At 43.1% G+C, this 23,696-nt stretch overlaps 1 pseudogene; it reads right to left on the bottom strand.

Annotated features, from left to right (window-relative positions):
* Positions 1-7,958: 7,958 nt before the first annotated feature.
* Positions 7,959-8,955, bottom strand: LOC141129955 (translin pseudogene; annotated as a pseudogene).
* Between the last annotated feature and the right edge of the window lie 14,741 nt (positions 8,956-23,696).

The raw sequence follows: 23,696 nt of genomic DNA, 5'->3' as shown, positions 1-23,696 counted from the left end.
AGAGGTTTTTAACAGTTGCCTTGCAGAGGGGGTACTTCCCCCTTCCACGAGGCACTCGGCTGTGATTCTTCTTTCAAAGGGTAAAGATCCTTCGATGATTGAGAATTGGCGCCCCATCAGCCTTCTTAATGTCGATAGAAAGATACTGGCAAAGATATTTTTCTGGCGCCTATCGTCAGTAGCAGAGTCTTTGCTTTCTCGCCATCAGCACTGTTCGGTCCAGGGTAGGAGCACCTTCACAGCGGTTTTAGCTGTCCGGGAGGCCTTGGAGCGATGCAGGGCTGCAGGCTGGGGAAAGTATTTGCTGACATTGGATCAGGCAAAGGCTTTTGATCGTGTTAACCATGAGTACCTGTGGTTGCTAGTTAGTAAGTACGGTCTGCCGGGTGGTTTTGTCGATTGGTTGAAAGTCTTGTATAAGGGGGCAGAAAGCTTTCCTCTTGTTAATGGTTGGGTTGGGCAGTCCTTTGAGGTTGGCTCTGGAGTGCATCAAGGTTGTCCCCTGAGTCCCCTGCTCTATGTGTTTGCAATCGACCCTTTCATCAGGAAGCTAGAGAGCGGCATGTTGTGTGGGGTGCCATTGAGGGTCCCGGGTGAGCCGCCTTTGAGGGTTGTTGCCTATGCGGACGATGTGTCGGTCATTGTCACCGGGGCGGATGAAGCAGAGGAGGTGGTCTCTCTGACATCACGGTATTCTGAAGCATCAGGCTCCAAGATCAATCAGGAAAAGAGTGAAGTTTTCTGGATGGGAAAGGAAGGTGAGGGGTTTGATCTCCCGGACACCTTTCCAGTGCCCCAGGAAAGAATTAAGATTCTAGGCATTGAATTTGGACCTGGCGATTATGGCCTCAAAAACTGGGAAGGCAGACTGGAAATTGCCAATACTAAGGTGGTCAGCTGGAAGAGATGGAAGTTATCTATGAGGGAAAGGGTTGATCTGATTAAGACTTACCTGATTCCGATCTTCTTGTATGTCAGCTTTGTCTGCATCGCCGCGTCATCAGATGTGATTGACAGCAGCGCGAGCCAATGGCTGTGCTGCTTTCAATCCATCCACTGCAGCCAATCAGCGACCAGGCTGAGCTGCAATAGAGATGACGGGAACGAGCAGCGGAGATTCGAGGTGTCAGGTAAGTAAAACGGGGGGGCTGGGGGCGGCGGTATTGTCAAAAGTTTTTTCACCTTAATGCATATAATGCATTAAGGTGAAAAAATTTTTACCTTTACAACCCCTTTAACATTGGTAATATGCTTGCAGTGGAACCTCCTGGATGGGTAGGCATTTTTAGATCTTGGTTTAAGCCTTTTCTGCGACTTTGGGAAGAAGGTGGCCAAGTGAAGAATCTCAGGGGTCATCGTGGTCAGCTACCAGCCTATGTCGCTCCGTGCCTGAAGTTATTACGGCAGTGGCGATTGTCGGCTGAAGATCTCAGATCGGTTCCGAGGAAAGTCCTTATGAGTCGAGTCTTGAGCGAAGTCTTTCATGACCCACTGGCCTTAAGGGATTGCCCAGGCCCAGTTTTGAGGGCAGGGTTAAGACTTATTAATTTGGACAGAGTACCCCCTAAATTCAGGGATCTGGCCTGGTTGTGCTTCCATGGGAGGCTCTATGTTCGGGGCAATTTGAAATTCCGCAGTGGGATGGATCGTAGCTGTCCTCGGGAGGAGTGTGCAGGTGAGGAGGAGACTATGGACCATTTTCTGCTTCATTGCCCTTTTAACATAGAGGTGTACAAACAGGTGGGGCGGGCCCTCGGTGTTCCTTTCCTCTCCAGGCTGGGTTATGCTGAGTGGGTGTATGGAGCATTCAATACTGGTGGGGTTTTTTGTTTGGATACACTTTTTCTAGTTAGCCTAGTAGTCCGTTATTTCACTTGGAATGCACGGTGTCAGGTCTGCATTCGGCGTAAAATCCTTCCTGTTCAGGTGGTGGTGTATGACATTTTGCATGAGGTGGAGAAGATTCGGGTGCTCGAGAGAGACAAGCGGAGTCAGGGGGCTTGGTTGAAGGCATGGAGGGGTTTCAAGCCTCCCTGACTGCCAGGAGTCTCTTTCCCGGGTGTGGCTGTCTGTCTCTTATTACCCTAGATTATTATTTTTTTGGATTAATTTTTGATAAATGGCTGCGTACATAGGTGATGGGTTTTGCCTCTTAGGCCCTCTCTGCTACTTTATGTAAATAGTTTTCTAAACATGTTTTGGTAGTGGATTATGTATATATTGTAAATATTCTGAACATGGATGTGTATTCCTTGGATTTCTGTTGAAGTTTTGTACTATGGTTTTGTTTTTTACTTTTGTATAAAATTGGTTGCTTGATTCTTTTCAATAAAAGATTGATAGTGACCCATCATTGGCATCAGTGGGAGGAATAGTGTCCTATCATTGGTATTAGTGAGAGGAATAGTGCTCGATAATTGGTATCAGTGAGAGAAATAGTTCCCCATCATTGGTGTCAATTTGAGGAATAGTGCCCCATTGTTGGTGTCACTTGGAGAAATAGTGCCCTGTTGTTGATGCCAGTAGCAGGAATTATGCCCCATTATTGATATCAGTGGGAAGAAATAGTTCCCCATCATTTTCATCAGTGGGAGGAATAATGAACCATCATCGGTGTCAGTGGGAAGAATAGTGTCCCCATCATTGTTGTCAGTTGGAGGAATAGTGATCCATCATTGGTATCAGTGGGAGGAATAGTGTCCTATCATTGGTATTAGTGGGAGGAATAGTACTCCATTGTTGGTATCTTTAGGAGGAATAATGCTTCATTGTTGGTATCAGTGGGAGGAATCATTGGTGTCAGTTTGGGGAACAGTGCCCCATCATTGGTGTCAATGGGAGAAATAGTGCCATGTTGGTGATGCCAGTAGCAGGAATGATGCCCCATTGTTGATGTCAGTGGGAGGAAAAGTGCCCCAGTGTCCAGAAAAAGGTAAGCAAATCCAGCAATCCAGCCCCCCCAGTCACAGTTTGGAGACCACTGCTTTAGTAAATCAAGTCTTGGAGCAGGAAGAAAGGTGAAGTGAGATAATGTGCACCTGTTTACATTTTGAACATTCAATCATGTACAAGGGAGTTAGAAAATTAGAACTTCCCCAATTTTTCTTGAGTGTTTAAGGGGAACACGGATGCATTCTCTTCCTATTTTAGAAGGCTTACTGCAACTGTTTGGTGGATCACACCGTTAGTGCTGCTGCCTCTCTGCATTGAATGTCTTGGACCTGCTTAGATTCCCAATTACTGCTTTACATTACTTTTTCAGTTCTGTTGGGAATCTTATCGTTTCAGCTCCTACAGTGTAGTTACAAGCCCTCCTTTCATCTGTTGACTGATTGGTAAATGGGGCTACTCTATAATTACATAAGTGGCCATCATTGAGTTATTCACTCTGGCATAATTAACTACATTCTGTTAGACACCCTTGGTGCGTTTTAAATTTCTGTAACTGGAAATGTTCATAAATGAACAGGGATGAAAATATCACAGAGTTAGTTAATTGATGGGTGGAGAAAAGATTGACTCTGACCCAAGCCAACAAAGGATGTCTTTTCAAATCTAAAATCGGGCCATTGCAGTGTTTTATGAAAGCCATTATAATAGACATTGTAATGTGCTTTATTCTGAAAAGGAGGGTATACAAGGTACATTAGCCATTACATTGAGCACAAATATAATTGGAATATTATGTTTATAAGCAATTACATTACAGTGAATATAATATGTGAACTATTACACCAAAGTTTGCCATCCATAACATTCTGATTCATCAGATCCTACAGCATACCTCAGAAGCCTTGAGTGACATCTGAGTGCTTTCCTTTGAAGTGTTGATAAGCTTCTGTGTTTTATTTTTTATAACAGTAGTGTTTTCCAACTTGTCATTCTCTTGTGTATCCCATGGTTGCACAGACTTTCTTGTTAGATCATGACAACCGACTTGAGCTAGGGCTGGAGAGGTCTGTAATTCCCTAGACTTTATTCTGAGGTTCTTTTTAGGTTTATAAATGATTTTACATCTAACTTACAAAGATATTTTGGCAAGACGTGCATTTCTGTGTATAATGGATTCAACACTGTTTTCAACTTCAGTGTGTGATGAGTATGCCACTGAGTAAAGTTCAAAATCTTAGAAATGTAATTGTTTCCATGTCCGAATTTATAGGCTTGGCAACTTTTTTTTACAGGAAATCAATCCTAGAATCCTTTGTCACAATGCAAGCAGACTGCCATGGTGAGGAAGTAATAATGAGCAATAATAATGAAGAGATGAAACAGCTAACAAGTACAAAATAAACACACTACAGATAAGACAGTGAACGCAAACAAAAATAATTGATGATCAAGTTATATATTTTTTGTTTAATAAATTTTATTAGAGAAAAATATAACAGAGATACAATTATAACTCAAAATAGAGAACATTCCCATTTTGACAATAGCACAGAGAAGGAGAGACGGTACACACATAACATACCAGTTAAGAAAATTCCGTAAATGCCTCTAGGTAGATACATAGAATTAGCGTACTATCCGACTAGGCAAAAGATATAAACTATGTGAGTACCATGTATCGAATGTAATTGAGTAAAAACATAATACTTTGGTTTATTGAAAATAGGCACTTAAGAGGTAATATTGGGAAAAGAGTGTGGAGAGAGAGAGAATAGAAGAAAGATAAAATAAAAAAGGAATATAAGAGGAAGAAATGAGGGGAGAAAGGTGAGAAGGGAAGAGAAGGGAGGTGAAAGGTTGCCGGCATGCAGAGCCATGTATTGAAAAGAGGGTTGCATTAGCGAAGTGAGAGACAATGCTAGGTGGCTAAGTCTGATTAATTAGTTTAAGGGGTTTCGGTAATGAGATTTTTATATGAGGAAGTGGTCTTAAATTTTTTCCAAGAGTCCCATATGAGAGAATGTTTATGAGAGGTCCCTCTGAGATCGTGGGTGATACTCTCCATGAGGTGTACGTTGTCAATCATTTGTAGCCAGTTTTTAATAGGAGGAATTACTGGTTGACCCCATAAAGTGGGAATCAAGGCCTTGGCAGTGTTCAGTAGATGAGGAATGATTGAGCGTTTGTACGACCTTATGGGAGTTTTTGTAACATGAAAAAGGATAGCCCACGGATCGTTTGGTATGTGAACATCGGCAATCTGAAAAATTAGATCACGAATGGCATCCCAGTATGGACGGATAAGTGGACAAGACCACCATATGTGTGCATGGGTAGCTTTGTTCCCACAGTTCCTCCAGCACAAAGGGGAACTGGCGGGGAACATTTGGTGCATTCTAACTGGGGTGTAATGCCATCTAGTGAGCAATTTATAGTTGACCTCTGACATTTTTGAGGCTAGGGACGAGGTGTGTGCTAATTGTAAGATCCTATCCTTTTGAATATCAGTCAGGGGAAGATCAAATTCAGCTTCCCATTTAGTCAAGTAGTGTGGGAATCCGGGATTTTGGAGAGTGATAAGGGCTTTATAAAATAACGAAATGCTATGTAGGGGAGGGTCCTTTGGATAAAATATAGATTCTATAGCGTTTAAATCACTAACGCCCCTAAGTGGAGTAGCAAGAGAGTTTAGGAAGTGTTGTATCTGGTGGTATCTCCATTTATCTAGATACGTGACAGGTTTAGGGGCGAGGATCGTAGATAGTGGTTTTAGTACATTGCCATTAAGAATATGATGGAGCAAAAGAGGTTCTTCCAGTCTCCATGTCTTAAAACCTGAATCTAGAAGACCCAGCAAAAAGTATGTATGATTGAGGAGAGGTAATAGGGGGGAGTCATAAGCCCAAGAGAGTTTTTTACGTAAGGCGTCCCATACATCTAAAGAGGATATGGTGAGAGTCGAAGTAGTACGAGCAAGGTTCCTGTGAGATTTGGGTATATAGGGAGCCATTGAAAGATCCATGCCACTCAAGGAATACTCAGTTTGTACCCATAACTTCGAGTTAAGAGCATATTTCCACTCAGCTAGCCTGCCAATACAGTCGCTTGATAATATGCTTTGAAATTGGGAAGTGCCAGGCCACCTGAGCATTTGGAACGAAACAATGACTCCCTGGATAGTCTAGGATGTTTGTCCTTCCAGATGAAGCGGGAAACCATGGATTGTAAAATAGTAAAAAACCCCACTGGAACACTCAATGGCAGCATTTGAAAAAGAAAGAGAATGCGAGGTAAAATGTTCATTTTAATTATATTTACTTTCCCCAACCAGGTGTGAGACACGTTGGACCAATTTCGTAAGTCATTTCTGATCCTATTTAGCATGGGAATATAATTATATCGAAAAAGGGAGTGGAGATTAGGAGTAAGATAAATGCCTAAGTATTTTATACATTTTTGTTCCCATTTAAATGGAAAGAGGGGTTTAAGCGAGAGAGCCTCAGATTTAGGGATGTTAATGTTTAAAATTTCCGATTTAGATAGGTTTATTTTGAAGTTTGAAATTGAGTGAAACAAGGAAAATTCAGACATCAAGTTGGGGATCGAAATACGTGGTTGTTGAATGAAAAATAAAACATCATCTGCATAAGCTGCATATTTGTGGGATTTGTTGCCTATTTGTATGCCTTTAATATTAGCGTTGTTCCTAATTGTAGCCAAGAAGGGTTCCAAGGTAATAGCAAAAAGGAGAGGGGAGAGGGAGCATCCTTGCCTGGTTCCATTATGTAGAACAAAGGGGTCACTTAGCGTCCCATTAATTCTAATTTGAGCTGAGGGATCAGAGTATAGGGATGAGATACGGTGGAACATTTTAGGTCCCAGACCAAAGTGGCGTAAGGTCAATTTAAGGTACTCCCAGTCTACCCTATCAAAAGCCTTCTCTGCATCTGTAGAAAGGCGTAGGGTGGGCTGGGAGTAGCGCTGAACATATTGAATTAAGGAGATTGCCCGAAGGGAATTAATGATCAAGTTATATATAAAACTGTATACAAAGATATACAAACTAATAAACTTGAATAATGGGCAGGAAACAGGACAGACAGGGCTAAGACAGGAAAGTATTACAGCAATACAGGATAATAGAAAGAATAGGAGGCCAAAAGGACCCAGGCGTATAAGGCTTGTTCATTTGTAAAATGCTGAGATGTCAAATTCTAGCAGAGGGGGAAATATGTAGACCTTCAATGGTCAGATGTATGCATAGGTCAACCTTGGCACCAAAGATGTTTTGGAACTACATTTCCCATGATGCTAAACTACACTGCAGAGTGAATTAACATAATGGTTAATGTAGTTCCAAAACATCTGGTGTGCCAAGGTTTGCCATCACTGGCTTAGGTTAATGTTAGATGTACATGGGTTGCAAAGAGACCCATATGTTGGCTACTGGGGCCAAAGGCAGATGCAGGAGCACAGTTATAGTAACTGGTGAAACAGGGTGCAGTTGTCTCAATGCTTTTTTTTTTTTTTTTTGCAAACCCCATAATGACTTTATTAACAGTAAACATAAGATGCCATCAGGCAAAACGCACTGCCACAAAGGATAAAACTTTTTATTGTTTTTTTTTATTACAGGGAATGTTTAAAAGTGAACTAGTCACCTCAGCGCCAAAGTCCACTTATACAAGTGCCTATAGCGGGGGAGGGATAGATAATATACGTAACTTCCTCCCCGCGGCCCACAGGTGAGCCGTCAACCTCCTCCAGACCAGCTCTCAGGGAATGCCGACCAGCCTGAAGATGATCCTGCACTCTGCTGAAGTGTATTCTTGCAAGATTTGGGCTCTTTAGCATTCTCAGGATGTAAGGAGGATGATGTCACTCCCCCGGTACCATGAATATCAGGGGGGAAAGGCAAGTATATCATCTATTTTCCTCCCCACAGGTACATTTATGCATCGTTTTAAGAGAGGGGGAGCACCGTGAAAAAGCAGACCTTGCCACAGAAATGGAAGGTCCTCTTTTAACAAAATATAGTTTAGTTATCATGCCCCTCCCCCCTCCCCCATAAATCATCTACCTCCTTAAAGGCTCATCAAGCCAAAGCAAAGCAGATCACAAATTAGAACAATGATGACTCAATGAGAAATGCATCCACAGACACCCAGCAGTAACGCGAGAAGCTTCGGACTGGTTCTTCATGAGAAAAATAGAAAAACAAAAAGATAGAAACTGGACTTGATCCCCAGAACGGGAAAAAGTGATGTTTTGGCTCCAGCCTGGGCGGGAAAACAGCCAGCCCCAGAGTGCGCACAACAGTCAGACTTCACCCGACAATGTGGTGGTCAATGGTTTCTCTGAGGTTGTCTGCATTTTGTTGAGTCCCCTGATAGACAAATCGTACACGACCTCCTCGATCTTCTTCACGTCGTATTTCAGGCCGTCGTAGCGCTTCCTCAGCGAGTCGTTTTTCAGGTTCAGCAGCCGGAAGCCGAAGTCCAGCTCGTTGATGAAGGTGGCGATGCGGAGCGGTCTGGCGTAGTCGCCGGCTGTGACGCTGTTCACCGCCAACCTGGACAGCTCACTGGCCAGGTTCAGTACACCGGACAGGTAATCTTCAATATCCAGATGGAAACCTTTCTCCGGCCCACACTCAATTCCCAGTATCTCACACACGGCCTCCCGGGTCACCAGCTGCTCGCTCTCCAGGTAGACCAGGAACGCGGCCTGGAACACGAGACACTGCAGGACAAACCGCCACTGATCATGAAACCGGTAATACTGTTCGGAGGGGAACTTAGTGGCCAGTTCTTTGAGCTGTGTCCGGACGGTGCCGAAATGTTCTCGAGCTTTTGAGCTCTTCGCAGGAATGTTATTGAATCCCGCCTCCTGGTGGACGCCCTGAAGAAGGATGAGGATCTCCCGAGCCGTCTGCTCCAAAGTCTGCACCACCTTCCGGATCTCCTCCCGGATGTCCTGGTCGGCGCTCAGGCCGCACTGTAGTTGGGTGAACATCTCTATCACCGACATCGTGCAGACGCTTCACCGGAGACTCAGGGGTTGTCTCAATGCTTTTATCCATAAAGCATTATGATTTTGCTTTAAACATGGTGTAAAGAACTCCAATTAATGTCTATTACAAGCCTGACCTTTGTTCAGGGTTTGGGGTCCATTTATACATTTACATTCTGGTTGAGACCCATTCACACATTTATTTTCTGGTGTGTTTTTATGTCATACCTTAACAAGTGTTGCATTAAGGCAAAATAGAAACAGAAATGGAGTGCACCATAATGTATGGTAGTTCTCACTCCAATTGTGCGTTGGGGATCTGAAGAAAATGTATGGAAATGCAAAGCACTTATGCATGTACGATGCGTTAACATGTATTGCTACAATGCATACATGTCAATAGGCCAGAAAGGTAGTTAGTTCCACTTTAAAACTTCCTCCCTCTGCAAGCAGAGCTGAGGGACTCCCCCCCCAGTTTTTTTAATTTTTTTTTTTAAAAAGTTTTAATTTTTAGACCCCCCCCCCCCATCACCCCCACCATTCCAGTTTAGGTGAAAATGATGTGTAACTAGTTGTGCAGCCCCCCGGGAAACTTACACCATCTTCCAGGAGGCTGCAGGATTGGCACACAGAGCGGCTGGAGGGCAGTCCAGACAGCAGGCTGATGGTGTGACTGGCCTGTCATCGGAGCTGGCTGCATACACCTGGAAGAGACAGTCAACTGAAAAGGACGAAGATGGTGGCTCAGGACCCACTGCGTGCCACCCAAGCAGCAGGACAATGCTGGATTCACCGTGTAGGTGAGTATGTGCCTTTAAAGGGCACTACAGGTAAGTGGATTTAGTACTGCTTCAAGTGTTTGAAAACTACCCCAAATCAGTCTTGACAATATTCACACAGCTGACTATAATAACTCATATTATATTTTATTATATCAATGTATGCAAACTTGACCTTGCACAACAAGACTGAGAACTCTGGGTGCTCAGCGATATATTGGCTTACACCAGCACTGTCAAAAGTGAGAAAGTCCCATGGACTCAGAAGGTGTTTCTCCTCACTCCCAGGATCCAAATGGATTAGTGTGATATTGAAGGAAAGGTACAGTGTGTGCAGCTTACGTAGAGTTATCCTTTTGCTTTTTTCTGCATTGGCAAAGCACAGGTTTAGTTTACACAGGTTTAGTTACTTTACATTAACTGATAATGTTTGTGGGTGAATCCTTTTTTCCCCACACACTTTTTGCTTATACTTTACTGACAGAAGAAAATATTATAAAAATAACACTGGTGTAATTATCACTTTTTCTTGACCTGTTATTGAGCCCCCATTCATATATTAATATAACTGACAATAAAGAGTTATTCTGATTTAGAGGCTAATTTATCAAAACTAAAGCAAAGATGCTTTGTAGCCTTCCTTCACTATAGTGGCTCATATCAGTGCTGTTAACTACAAGCTGTCGCAAAACTGTTGCGTATAAAGATATGGCTCTGTGCCCATATTCTCAGCTCTCAGATACCCTTAGGAGATTTCTCTGCTACCTTTTCGTGTATGCATTTCTGATTTTACCCGCTACCATTTTCAAGTTAATCTTTATGGCCCAAACAGAAGGATTTTAGGTGAAGCAGTGATGTTTCTGCACTATATAATGTACATGTTCCATATGCTGGAGAAATCATTTTATTAAAGGCTACAAATTAAACTGTTAATACTTTGTGATTCTGTTTATTTTTGCTAAAACAATGCCATATTATCCATACATTTTCCATGGCAAAAAAAAAAAATAGGAAAGATGTTATCCACAACAATAAAAAGGTTTAAATCACTTTTGCCAACAAATATATATCCAGATATAGTATTTTACATGTCTTTTTATAGTTTTCTCCACATATAATTGCAGGCCATGCTGACTAGCAAAAATGACAGTGATGGGGTTGGGAGAAACAGTAAAACTGCCAACTTGCTGGAGCAGTTGCCTCTTCGTTTTTTTTTTTTTTTTTTTTAGAATATAGAATATTTTATTAATGTAAATAAAATTTAAGCAATTGTAGTACCCCGATGTTGGTATACTTTGTCCTAATGAACATGTACATGTGAAAAAAAAATAAAGGCATGTGAAAGAGAAAATTAATTTATATACTGTATTCTATCATTTCATATATTGACTGCATGCATGTCATGACCTTGCAGTAATACATTCATGACCTGTCTGTCTCTTACCTGGTCTGTGTATCAGCCTGGAGGCTTGTACTCTCACACCTGCATGCTTAAGTAATCTTCCCTCTGTGTGGCTCCACCCTAGCCTCAACAGGAACCACTATTTAACACTGTATTCTCCAAGTCTGCCTTACCGATTTTGGCGTGCTCCCGACTATCTCTGTCTGCTTGTGACCCTGACCTTTGGCGCGTTCTCGACTATCCCTGTTTGCCTGTGACCCTGACTTTTGGCGTGTTCTCTGTTATCTTGTCTGCTAGTCGCTAGTCGCTAGTCGCCCCGAAAATCTCCTTACGATCCCTTGCTGTCCTGGGCTGCTGTTTCCTCTCCATCCTCCTGTAGCCTACCGTGAGATTGAGCTGGGAGACCCTGGGGGCCGGGACCTGGAGCCAGTTGCAGCCCAGTCCATCCTCACCACTAGAGGCTCTGGTGAACACCTGCTGGCTCTTAGACTCCGCAACCTGGGGAATCTATGCTCTAACTCACTGTGGGATCCGTGTTGGTGCTCCAGGGGACCTGCCTTCCTGAACCACCCCGAGTTCCATCCGCAGCAGTTAGCCTTAAGGTTCACTATCATAGCGGTACACTCCTGACCCCAACGGGGTGCATCTGTAACCTGGATACAGGTGACCTGACAGTTTGCACTGCCATGGACCCGTTTGATGTGCCGCTACCTGCCGATGATCAGCTGCAGGGCATAGTCCACAGACTCGAGACCCAGGAATCTAATCAGACCCAGGTGATGCGATTCCTTCAGGATATGGCTTCCCGCTTTGAACAACTTCAAGCCTCCTTAGGCTCCCCGGTCCCACAACCGCAATCGGCTTCTGTATCAGCTCCGCTTACAGTCGCAGCCGCTAACCCTTTGCACTTACCATCTTCGTCCCGTTACTTTGGGGATTCCAAGGCCTGCAGAGGGTTCCTTAGCCAGTGTACCATTCATTTCGAACTCCAACCCCAAACTTCCAGTCTGATAGGGCAAAGGTAGCCTATATTATTTCTCTCCTGTCCAGCGAGGCTTTAGCTTGGGCTGCCCCTATGTGGGAGAGGAAAGACCCAGTGGTTTCTAGCCTCTTTACTTTTCTGAAACTCTTCCGGAATATCTTTGAGGAACCAGGTCATGTCTCTTCAGCGGACAGCGCCCTTTTATGTCTCCGCCAAGAGTCTGGTTCTATGGGACAGTATGCTCTTCGTTTCCGCATACTGACGGCTGAGCTGAGCTGGAATAATGAGGCCTTAGTCGCAACCTTTCTGCATGGTCTTTCTGATCGAGTGAAGGATGAATTAGCAGGAAAAACCATCCCCACTGATCTGGGCGAAGTTATCTCCCTGTGTAACCAGATTGATATTCGTTTTCAGGAAAGGACCCTAGAAAAGCGACGCCAGCACTCCTTAGTCCTTAGTCAGCCCGAGCTCCCCTCTTTTCATCCTATGGAGCATCTCCTGCCAACTAAGGAACCCATGCAGCTGGGCCAGACCAGGCCATCCCCCAAGGAACGTGCCAGGCGCAGAACTCTGGGCCTGTGTCTCTGCTGTGGGGGCAAAGGTCATTTTCGTGACACATGCTCATTTCGTCCAGGAAAAGCTTGGGTAATACATCTGGAAGGTGGAGTATTGGACCCAGAAAAGTCATCTTCTCGTCTCCTTCTTTCGGTGTTTCTTCATGTTGGCGTTTCCTCCCACTCGGCCTTGGCTTATCTGGATTCGGGAGCCGCTGGCAACTTTATGGACTGGAGAACTGCATCTTCCATGAACCTTACCCTTTTACCCCTCACCACTCCATTGGTGGTCTCGGCGATTGATGGCACTGTTCTTCCAGGGGGCCCTATCTGCTTACAGACCCCTCCTGTTAAGATGTCGGTAGGGATACTCCACCAGGAGTGGATATCCTTTCTTATCCTTCCTAAGGTCTCAACCCCTATCGTATTGGGGCTTCCTTGGTTGTAGCTCCACTCTCCACACATTGACTGGACTTGTGGGCAGATCCTGGCTTGGGGTCACTCCTGTTTCTCTTCCTGCCTACTCAAGTTTGCCCCTAAGGGAAGACTTCCACCTCAGTATACTCTGCCCTTCCCGCTGCATATAGCGATTTCCGGGATGTGTTCCAAAACTTTGTTAACGAAATCTTCAGGGTTCTGCTTTACCAATTTGTTGTCATCTACCTGGATGACATTCTCATCTTTTCGGATAGTCTGTCGGTTCACAGAGACCATGTCCGGATTGTACTTCAGCGCCTTCGAGAAAATAATCTGTATGCCAAGCTGGAGAAATGTTCTTTTGAATGTTCTGAAGTGTTTCTGGGATGCTTCATCTCTAACTTCGGTCTTTGTATGGATCCTGGGAAGGTCTCGGCCATTACCAACTGGCCTCTCCTGCCGGCCTCAAAGCCACGCAGCGCTTTCTTGGGTTCACTAATTATTAAAGGCAGTTCATTAGGAATTACTCCTCTATTGCTGCGCCAATTATCGCCTTGACCAAGAAGGGTGCTAATGCCAAGGAGTGGTCCCCCGAAGCTGTCTCTGCCTTTCATGATTTGAAACAGGCCTTCATTTCTGGTCCTTTATTGAGGCGACCTGACCCGGGGGATCCATTTTTTATTGAAGTGGACGCTTCCTCAACTGGGGTGGGAGCTGTGCTTCTTCAATCCTTTGGGAAAAAACATCTACCATGTGCGTTTTTCTCCAGAAAATTTTCTCAGGCGGAGAAGAATTACGCTATTGGTGATTGGGAACTTCTTGCGATTAAATTGGCGTTGGAGGAGTGGCGTCATCTCTTGGAGGGTTCCCCACATTCCATAACAATTTTCACTGACCATAATCTGCAGTACTTAGCGAATGCCAAACGATTGAATCCCAGACAAGCCAGGTGCAGTCTCTTCTTTTCCCGTTTTAACTTCACCATTACATTCAAACCTGGTTCCTGCAACAGTCGGGCTGATGCACTCTCTAGATCTTTTGACATTCAGGATGAGGAGCCTACCATTGAACCTGAGCCGATTATCCCTACTTCATGCATCCTTGCCCATTCTACCACCCTGAAGTCAAAAATTTCTCCTGGCAGGACCTTCGTCCCCACTGAGCTAAGAGCTAAGATCCTTCGTTGGGGACATGACTCCAAGGTGGCAGGTCATGCTGGGTTTCCTCGATCCTTCCTCCTCATCAGTCGGCACTACTGGTGGCCTACTCTCCATTCAGATGTCAAAGACTATGTTAAGGCTTGTCATGTCTGTGCCCAAGTCCTCCACGCAGGCTCCTGCTGGTCTTCACATGCCCTTGCCCATTCCCAAGGAGCCCTGGTCTCACATAGCCATGGACTTCATCCCCGATCTTCCACCTTTTGAGAAGAATACGGTCATTTGGGTGGTAATTGATCGATTCTCCAAGATGGCCCATTTTGTTCCTCTTCCTGGTCTCCCTTCTGCTCCTGCCTTGGTTCCCATTTTCGTACGAGAGATTTTCCGTCTTCATGGTGTCCCTTCCCATGTCATTTTGGACAGGGGTGTTCAGTTTACTTCTCGCTTTTGGAGAGCCTTTTGCAAATCCCTCAACATTACCTTGGATTTTACCTCTTCTTACCATCCCCAATCCAATGGCCAGACTGAAAGGGTTAATCAGGAGTTGGAGGTCTTTCTCCGTACCTTGGTCTCGGCTCATCACGATGATTGGGCATCATTACTCCCGTGGGCAGAGTTCTCCCACAACAATCATGTCAACGTCAGTTCTCAGAAGACACCCTTTGTCACTGTTTATGGAAGACATCCTCAGCTCCCTCTTCCTATGACCTGTTCTTCTGACATCCCAGCTTTGGCTACTGTTCAGAAATCATTCAATTCCTTTTGGGTTGACGTTCATGATTCCCTCCAGAAAGCTGCCAACAAGTTCAAAAGTTTTGCTGACCATCGCAGCCGCCTTCTCTACAGCCAGGAGACAAAGTCTGGCTTTCTACCAGGAACATCAGACTCCGGGTTCCTTCTCTCAAGTTTGCACCAAGATTCATTGGTCCTTACAATATAATTTCTAAGCTGAATCCTGTATGTTTTAAACTCCAGATCCCTAAAAACCTATGGATCTCAAACTCCTTTCATGTATCCCTTCTGAAACCTTTAGTTTTCAATAAGTTCTCTAGACCTCTCCCTACCTTGGCTCCAGTCTCTGAAGATGATACTACGAGGTTAGTCAAATTTTGGATTCTCGCTTCTATAAAGGTGTCCTTCAATCTCTTGTGGATTGGAAAGGTTTCGGTCCTGAGGAGAGATCTTGGATTTCTGCATCTGAAGTCTTCGCACCTCATCTTCTGAGGAAGTTCCATTTGAAGTTCCCCTCCAAGCCTGGTCCAAAGCGGGGAGGGGGAGGCCTCATAAGAGGGGGGGTACTGTCATGACCTTGCAGTAATACATTCATGACCTGTCTGTCTCTTACCTGGTCTGTGTATCAGCCTTGAGGCTTGTACTCTCACACCTGCATGCTTAAGTAATCTTCCCTCTGTGTGACTCCACCCTAGCCTCAACAGGAACCACTATTTAACACCGTATTCTCCAAGCCTGCCTTGCCATGCAATATTGTGTGTTTGGCTTCCTGTTTGCTCTAAGTTTGTCTCTGTCTTTGTTACCGATCTTGGCGTGTTCCCGACTATCCCTGTCTGCTTGTGACCCTGACCTTTGAAGCGTTCTCGACTATCCCTGTTTGCCTGTGACCCTGACTTTTGGCATGTTCTCTGTTATCCTTGTCTGTTAGTCGCCCCGAAATTTGGTCTTCTTACTATCCCTTGCTGTCCTGGGCTGCTGTTTCCTCTCCATCCTCCTGTAGCCTACCGTGAGCGTGAGCTGGGAGACCCTGGGGGGCCGCGACCTGGAGCCAGTTGCAGCCCAGTCTATCCTCACCACTAGAGGCTCTGGTGAACAGCTGCTGGCTCTTAGACTCCGTGCCTTGGGGAATCTATGCTCTAACTCACTGTGGGATCCGTGTTGGTTCTCCAGGGGACCTGCCTTCCTGAACCACCCCGAGTTCCATCGGCAGCAGTCAGCCTTAGGGTTCACTATCATAGCGGTGCACTCCTGACCCCAACGGGGTGCATCTGTCACCTGGATACAGGTGACCTGACAATGCAGTTTACAGAGCACAATATTTTTTGTGATACTGGTCCTTTTAGGAAAAGGTTTTTTATGTTACATGGTATTTGATCAATGGTTTTTCAAAGTAAATTTTTCAGGAAAAAAAATAAACACTTTCATAAATTAAAAAAAAACAAAACACTAAAGTTAGCCCAATTTTTTTGTATAACATGAAAATGTTACACAGAGTAAATATACCTAAAATGTCACGCTTTAAAATTATATCTGCCCGTGGAATGGTGGCAAACTACGGTGCTTAAAACTCTCCATAGGCGCCGCTTTAAACGCCTTTACAGGTTACAAGTTTAGAGTTGCACAGGAGGTCTGGTGCTAGAATTATTGCTCTCGCTCTGATGTTTGCGATAATGCTTCACATGTGTGGTGTGATCACAGTTTACATTTGAGTGTGAAAATATCGTATGCGTTTGCATTTGCCCGTAAGCACGGTGTGGTAACTGTAACAGACATACCATGAATGTACTACACACACATTATATATATATATATATATATACACACACACACACACATACAGTCGTATGCAAAAGTTTAAGAACCCCTAACAATTTCCATGATTGTCATTTATAAATATTTGTAGAGTAGTTTGTATGAAATTACCTGCTAAAAGAAGTGACCCAATATATATTATACCTTTACAGTGGCCTATTTGCTGAAATCCTGCCTCATTGTCCACTGCATGTATTGCACACATCCAGATGTGTGGAATACCTGCTCCCTTCAGCGCATTCATCACTACAAGACAACTACAGCTTATGGTGTGGGAAACAGGTATTCAACAACTGTTTGAACCATCTGACCAGTCAATTAACTACAGCTGCCAGCAAGCAGCAAAGGGGCGGGTATATAATTCTATACAGTACCAATAAACAGCAACTGCCCCAACCTATAACTAGACTTAACAGCATATGGAACGACATGAAACACCAAAAGAAAAATTCCCAGCTCAACTTACCAGCCAGCCTGCAACAAACTGAATTGAACAGTTCACGTTAAAAACAGGGGTTTAGTTTGCACACATTTGCAAATATTTGCATGAGTTGCAGAGGCCACGTCACTGCATCCCAGTATTATCTGCCATCCTAACTCTATACATTTTGAGAGCATCCATAATAGGAGCACATACGGTATATAATAATGGAAAGATTAAAGGCAGGTATGCCTGGAGGGCCTGGAGGGTCACAAGGGCACTGCAATAAATAAGGAATTGATAGAGTAAGTCTTCAACGTGACGTTAGATTGAAATTAAGAAATTTTCCTACAACCCAAATGGTTGATATGGCAAATACTACACTTCATGCAAGGATAAAAACCCTTCATATCCCACAAAAAACTTGTTCTTGAAGGGGGGTTTACCATTAGAGGCCAGTTTGTGTCTCAAAGAGGAAACAAATTTAAAAATAACCCAAAGAAAGAAGGCCATTTATGCTCAAACCAGAGCAGCACCAAAATTCAGAAAGAAAAATAAATATGCCCATGGGGCTTTTCTGAGTGCTGCTGGGTAAAAAATAATACATTAAATGATAAAAAAAGTACACATTTATTTTGTAATACATAAAAAAAAGCGCAGTTCAGTCTTTAGTTGTGTCATCATAAGAGACAAATCAACAATGTATATACAGGGTGCCAAACATAATTGCTGGAACATATAATTCTAATTCATAAGGGCTGTAATGTCTACGCAGGGCACACTTCTTCAGGAGACAGCCAAAGTTGGAACATGAAAAACATGTTGAGGAGTGAACAGGCTAGCAGGGATATGCAATTAGCGGACCTCCAGCTGTTGCAAAACTACAAGTCCCATCATGCCTCAGCCTCTGGGTGTCATGCTTGTGGCTGTCAGAGTTTTGCTATGCCTCATGGGACTTGTAGTTCTGCAACAGCTGGAGGTCCGCTAATTGCATATCCCTGAGATAGAGGGTATATACATATACCCAGATAGGGACAGATACAGCATGTGTGTCCATCGGTGCAAAAAGAACTATCCATATCATAATACAACAGAAAGGTGATGTTAGTGATTTTATAGGGGTGACATGTAACCTAAAAAAAAAAAGAGAGGACTAATACCTTAGGAGAGAGATCACTGGAAAATCATAGGAGAAACAGCAGCATGGGTGGCTGCTGCAAAACACCCAAACGTGAGCCAGACCCTGCAAGCGGAAAGTCCCCGCTTATTATATGCTTCACCTGCCCAGGGATCCACCCCCCCACCAAGCATCATGAAGGTGGGCTAGGCTGAATATCAACCTAAGCCCACTAAACAAGCTTGCAGAATGTCGGTGGGTAGCCACCAAATACACAGCGTGTAAAGTAGCCAGAGCACACAGATGATGTCCCCCAGGTGCAACGAGCGCGCACGGGTACGTCACACGCATGCACAGAACTTTGGATAGCGGAACTATCTGTCTCTATCTGGGTATATGCATATACCCTCTAGCTTGTTCACTCCTCAACATGTTTCATTTAGATGTATCCAGTATTACTTTTTATTCCCTGTGCACATCTTTTGGACTTTTTACAGTGCATGCTCTTTGCATGCTATCTCAAATTTCACTCATTCAATGCTTTATTATTTTTTAAATGGTGCAATATAATATAAACTAATAAACAATAAAAATAAATTGTGCAATATATTAAAACACATATCTGGAAAAAATCAAAAGTTCATATAGTCATACAAAGATCACGATTGAAAACCATATCCGTATATTTTAAACTCCAATATGAAAGAAAGTGCTCTTTTGCTCCAAATTTCATTCGTGCTGCATAGCCATAACTTTACACTACTTCTTGTGCCACCACCACCTTCTGAAATGGTCACTCACCAGAGCCTAGAACAAGTATTACCTTTGGTTCATATAGAGATAACCAATCCACTATCCTGGCGCCTCTCCGATCAGTTTATCAATAGACGTTTTTTAAATGCCCAATGTGGACATTTCATAAAAAATTAAAAATTATCATTGCACAGTATGTTTTTATAAAAGGGAATTTATTTGTGATCATTAAAAACAAAGAGAGTGTGCAATCATAAATGCTTCAAACTGATTAAAAGATTTACTAATAGTTCTTCTTGGGTGAAAACTATTTTTTTTAATTAAATATTCCCTCACCTAATTTTCTCTTTTTCTTTATGTTTCCCCCTCCTCAGCCTCTCCTTCTTTTGGGTTTATGTTCAATTCACCCCTGGCTCCCTGGTAGGTGGATGTGGGGAGCTTGTGGGATTCTCTCCAGTCTCTCCATTCCCCCTGCCACTGTGGGGGTCCATAATTTTGTGGGGTCCATAACTTTGGGGGGTCCATATTGTTGACCATAATATCCCCTCCCTCTTCCTCTGGGTTCTCCTCTCCGTGGTCTGGAGTATTGTCCTATCGGTGAGTATTATTGGTAGTGGTAAGTGCCACTTCCTCCACCCTATTCTGTGTACCCCTATTTGGTGCCACTGCACCACTGGTACTAGGTGTGGGTGTTCCATTTCTTTTGCCAGCTGACATATTGCCATTGGCTGTGTTAGATGTCTTTGCTGTAAGTATACCCATTTCTGTTTCTTCATTTAAAGATGAATCAAAACCTAGTATCCCCATTTCTGTTTTCTTTGTTCATCTTCCTGCCACTTGTACACTTTTCCCGCCAAATAATCTTTTTTGTCCCTCTGGTATTTTTTAACTTTCTTATTTTTCACCTCATTATCCAATTTTGATAAAAATTCTTGTAGTTTACTGGCTCTGGTTTTATAATCATTGGTTTCTATGTGTGGTATCATGTTGTCACTGATATTGTTAATATTATTTTCAGTCTTACTCAATTTAACTTTTCTTCTCTGAATGATTACATCTAGTAATCTGTGCTCACATCCATAAAGAACCCATACCAAGTTTTCATAAGCTCCTCATCATTTAGTCCATCATTGGGACCTACATCCCATCTTAATCTTCTTGGTGTGATGTTGGCATCCCTATACATTTCCAGTGTGGTGATATCCCACCACCCTCAAACCTGTTTATCCATGGCATTTTTTAGTTGTTTAAAACTTTGTTCTTGATTTACTGCAGTGGTATTATCAAAATTTTCAAAAAATCACCTAAATCTAATCTTCTATTTGCTAAAAATGAAAATACTCCCATGCTGCCCATGAAGTGTTTTTTTACTTGTAGTAATTCACACATTTTTAAAAAAGTAGTAAACGCTTACATCCAAGAACACGGTAAGAAAAAATTAAAATAACCGTGGCTCAAGCCAGCTGACTGGCGTGAAGACGTCAAAGGCTAGTGGTCCACCTGACGTGTTTTCCCATACAAGGCATCGACTGGGAATGGAGGCTGTACCTGGATGTCAGACACCACACTTAAATAATCACCAGGCATGAGAGACACCGGAAGAGACATATCTGGCTCTTCCAAATGTTGTCATCCATTTTACCGGATGACATTAGACATTATGACAACTTCAGGGAGGATCTACCATTACAGAATTGTTTTCTTCCTTTGCAGGATAGGGACGATAGCCTTGACAGAGATTCACAGTGATGGGCTAACAATGGCTATTGGGGTGGTTCCTCTCAGGGGAGAAATCAGGCGGGACAGCCTAAAAATATCTACAGAAATGATTACCCCTATTCACCTAGAGACCATAAAGATAGTCATGGATATAAGTCATTTTCAGGACCCACTGATCATCAAGGACACTATAGACCCAATTATCAACAGGGACAGAATAGAGCTCAAGGGTTGGGTTTTCAAATGCCAAACCAGTCTCACAAAAGAGGTATAGAAAGAAGAGAGGAACCAGAGAGGGGAGGTTTCAGTCCAAAAAGAAGAGTATAGTGGGAACAGGCATTTTTAACCTGAGTAAAGTTACATTAACCAATGATGAAAAATATGCTCTTGATCGTGTTTTAAAATTTACCCCTCTAAAAAAGCTGGATAAATTCCAGGCTTTTATGGATATCCAAAAATATATTAGGAAGCTTAACGTCAAAAGATATCTAATAGCTAATAGATTAACTGGTGTCATTTACACGTTGTAATTTAAACAATGCATCGTTATTCAACCACCTAGGGGCATGTTCACCTTCTATTAGGGCATTCCATTACTTGCTTTTGAAAGATTTGGATAAATTGCCCGTCATTAAACCCAAGAAGGACCATAGACTTGAGAATGGTGTCAAACAATTGTGTGAAAAAAAACTTTTGGTAATCTGCTCTGCTGACAAGGGGGGCGGAATTGTTGTTTTAGATAACTAACTAGATTACCTCTTGAAGATTAATACAATTCTGTCAGATTCAGATACATATACCTTCTGAGAAATAATCCTACATCTAAATATAAAAAAATTTGACTAATTTAATTACTAAGGGTTATAATATGGGCGTCTTGAACAAAAATGAATGTTCATTTCTGGTCCCCTCAGCTCCGAGGGTACCAGTGATCTACCAACTTCATAAGGTCCATAAGGACCCGATTCATCTTCCAGGCTGCCAGTAGCATCAGTAGCATCAGCAGCATTGAATCTGTTACCGCGGGAAGGTACATAAAGCATTACTTTGATCACAAAAATTCCTTCATATCTTTGAGATACCAAGCACACTATCAACATCCTAAAACACATACAATATAGGGAGGGGCTTCTGCTGGTCACTGCAAATGTGTCCACCCTATATACCATATCTTGGTTGAGATGATACTATCCCAAATATACAGAAAGATTTCATTATGGACTTGCTATCTTTTGCGGGTACCCATAATTACTTTTGGTTTCAGGGTCGGTATTATTTGCAGAGTAAGGGGGTAGCTATGGGGGTCAAGTTTGGATCTAGCTGCCAAACTTGTTTATGACTAAGTGGGAGGAGGACACTGTCCATGCCCCCTCCAGACCCCAATTAGTTTTGTGGAGGAGATACTTTGATAATGTCCTCCTTCTTTGGGACGGAGACTTGTCGTCCCTTGAATTGTTTATGCACAAGCTCAATACCAACGATAGGGGCATTTGGTTACATTTCAAGACCAGTGACCATAAAGTTAATTTCCTTGACCATTCTATCAAAGTGGATGGGAATGCTTTATCATTAGCACCTTTTTCAAGACCATGGATAAGAATTTGTTTATCCCTTTAGAAAGTTGTCACCATAAGTCTTGGTTGACATCTGTCCCCCGAGGCCAGTTTCTCCGCCTTTGTAAGAATTGTTCTTGTAGGGAGGATTTTGACACACAGTCTAGAACCCTCAGGTCTCGCTTCATTGAGAAAGGCTATAATAAAATTTCTTTGAATTATACCAATTCTCAAGTACAGAATATTGATAGAATGGATTTTCTAGCAGATAGAGAACATGATCAGTCCAACTCTGAGGATAATACATTTTCATTTTCCATGACCACTACATTTTTTATTCAACATTTCCTGCTTGTGTGATTGGCTCACTGATTTTCCCAGAAGTCTGCACTAAGGTACAAGTCAGATTTTAGTCATCTTCTGCAGCAAAAATGTCATTTTTGGTGAGATGCCCCCAAAGGGTTAATTATTTCTAAACAGTCACTGACCCTGATAAATTGATCACCCAGAGGGGATTGTTTTTTTTTTTTATCTCAATAAAAGTGGTGTTACTCTTTAAAGTGGAGTTCCACCTACAAATGGAACTTCCACTTTAAGTGAAGGTGACCCCCTGACATGCCACATTTGGCATGTCATTTTTTTGGGGGGGGAGCGGATACCCTCTTTTTAGGGACATCCAGCTCCCACTTCCTCCTGGAGCCAGAAGGAAGTTCACCTCTTCCCCCTGCCTCCGTGCAATCTTCTGGGACACATTACAGGTCCCAGAAGATTGCCCGGCCAATTTCAGCGCGCAGCGTGGCTCATGTATGCGCAGTGCGTAGCCGGCTGTGAAGCCACAGCCGGGTGCCCACAGTCACAATGCCGGCACCGAGGAGAGGAGGGGGAGAGGAGCGGGGCTTCATACGGCCACATCGCTGGACCATAGGACAGGTGAATGGCCGATTATTAAAAGTCAGCAGCTATACTTTTTGTAGCTGCTGACTTTTATATGGGTGGAACTCCGCTTTAAGCATCCTTGTTAGTCACATTTTGCATGTTTACAGTAGACTCCAACCACCTGTCCTTCTCTGCCAAATTAACAGTATATAATTGTTGCAGCAAGGAGGCTATGCACACATTTTGGATACCTTCCTGACAAAATACAGAGGGCTGGAACTGAAATAATAACCATTTGTGATTAATTAACAATATTTATCAGGTTTTGATTGTACATTACTCTATAAGCAAAGATTGTATAATAACAAACACATAAATTAATTGGGTTTAATTTGCTTGATTTATCTTGGCTCCGAAGCAATCAGGTAAGTGATGCCTTGATTGAACCACCTGTCTTGAAGTAATAATAGTGCTGAAACTGATGATAAAATTAACATTTTATGAGGTTGAATTATTCT

The sequence above is a fragment of the Aquarana catesbeiana genome, linkage group LG02 (assembly GCF_042186555.1).
Source record: "Aquarana catesbeiana isolate 2022-GZ linkage group LG02, ASM4218655v1, whole genome shotgun sequence".
Lineage (NCBI taxonomy): Eukaryota > Metazoa > Chordata > Amphibia > Anura > Ranidae > Aquarana > Aquarana catesbeiana.
Note: the sequence above shows the minus strand (reverse complement) of the source record. Positions and strands in the feature narration are given on the sequence as shown.